Here is a 1,963-nt window from a genome sequence, read left to right as displayed (position 1 = left end):
AGATGAAGTAGATAGCAAGATATACTCCCCTCGGTTGGCACTGAAAGGAATCAGTTTATAATTAGGCATTTAATTAAACATTTCGTCGACTCAGAAAGGAGAAAAGCTTGGAAAAAAGGAAGAGGAGGAAGAAGGTAAAGGAGGGGAGAAGGAAAAAGTTTAGAAAGATGGAAGAAGAGAAAAACAAGATAAAGGAGGAAAAGAAAATAAGAAGTGGGAAGTGAGGAGAATTATTGGAAATGAGAAGATAAAGATAAAGAAAAAGAGTAACGTAGAGTAAGGAGAGAGAGAAATAAAAAGGAAATACAGAGGAAGAAGAAAACTGATAAAAACGAAGGAAAAAGGAGATGACATAGTAATGCAAAGGACAAAGAAATGAAAAGAGAAGATGAGATTAAAAGTAAAAAGGGGGAAAAAAGAAAATGGGAAAATAGAAAAAAGAAAGGAAAAAGAGAAAAAAGGGGTAAAACGGAGATGGGAAAAATGGTGACGGAAAAATAAAGGAAAAAGAGGAAAAGAGAGAGAGCAGAGAGTAGAGAGAGAGGAGAGAGGAGAGAGAGAGAGGGAGGAAGAGAGAGAGAGAGAGATAGAGAGACAGAGGAGAGAGAGGGAGAGGGAGAGGAGAGAGAGAGATAGAGAAAAGAGGGGAGAGGAGAGAGGGGGAGATGGAAGAGAGAGGAAAGAGAGAGAGAGAAAGGAGAAGAGGGAAAGAGAAAAAGGAGAAGTAGAAAAAACCCAAGAAGGGAGATGAGAAAAAGGAGGAAGGGGGAAGGGGGAAAAATAAGAAAGAGGGTGAAAAAAGAAGAAACGGGGAAATAAAAAGGAGAACAAACCCCGGTCGGTATGTATTCACATTTTGTCTTTCAGTAAACACTCAAGTCGTTTTAGGATCTCGTTCCTGCCGCAAATTTTAAAACGATTTATTTTGTTTTAAATCTTCTTGTTTGGGAGCGCGGTTTTTGAGGGAGGGAATAGGGGAGGGAGTGGGAGAGATAGAGAGAGAGGGCAGTGGGGGAGACGGAAGGAAGGAGAGAAAGGGAGAGAGAGAGAGAGAGAGAGAGAGAGAGAGAGAGAGAGAGAGAGAGAGAGAGAGAGAGAGAGAGGAGAGAACGAGAGAGAGAGAGAGAGATAGAGAATATGCATGTAAGTGTGTAGATGTGCTTCTCTCTCTCTCTCTCTCTCTCTCTCTCTCTCTCTCTCTCCCTCTCTCTCTCCCTCTCTTTCTTCTCCTCCACCCTCCCCTCCCTCCCTCCCTCCCTCCCGTTCTCTCCCCGAGCGCGGCGAATCTAGGCGGAAGGTCTCGCTGAAGCGGTGACGAGGCTGGCTAAGGGCGTCCAGGTGAGCTATGATTGTCCCCTTGGGTTTGGAAGCCACGAGGAGCCTGGCTTGGCTTCGAAGGTGCCGTCTTGAGCCAATGGCTTACACGAATCATGGTTATATGCACGCGATATTCCCTCTCTTAATTTCCCATTCATCACGTTACTCTTTGCTTCGTCTCTTTCTACTTTCCTTTCTTCTGCCCTTCCCTCCACTTATCTTGTTCTATTCGTCTTCCTTTCTCTTTTAATTTCTCTCAGCCGCCTTCATTTTTTTTTCCTCACTTCCTCTTTTTTCTTTCTTTCTCTCTTCGTTCCCCTTTCCTCACTTTTCTCATGAAACTCTATTCTTCTTCTCCTTTCTTCTCTTCTCTTCTCTTCCTTCACTCTCTTCTTCCCCTCTTTATTCCCTGTTATTTTCATTTTTCCTCTCCTCCTTCCTCACCTGTTTCCTTCCTTCTCCCCCTTTCTCTAACACTTCTCCTCCATTCCATCTTCTTCCTTTTCCCTTTATCTCTCTATCCGTCCTCCCCTCTTTCTCTCCTCTTCCCTTTTCTCCTTCCTCCCTATTTCTCCTTCTTCCCTTCTCCCTCTCTTTTCTCTTTCCTCCCCACTTCTCCCCTCCCCCCCCCTCTTTTTAACCCCTT

This window comes from Penaeus chinensis, chromosome 29 (genome assembly GCF_019202785.1).
Source record: "Penaeus chinensis breed Huanghai No. 1 chromosome 29, ASM1920278v2, whole genome shotgun sequence".
NCBI lineage: Eukaryota > Metazoa > Arthropoda > Malacostraca > Decapoda > Penaeidae > Penaeus > Penaeus chinensis.
Note: the sequence above shows the minus strand (reverse complement) of the source record.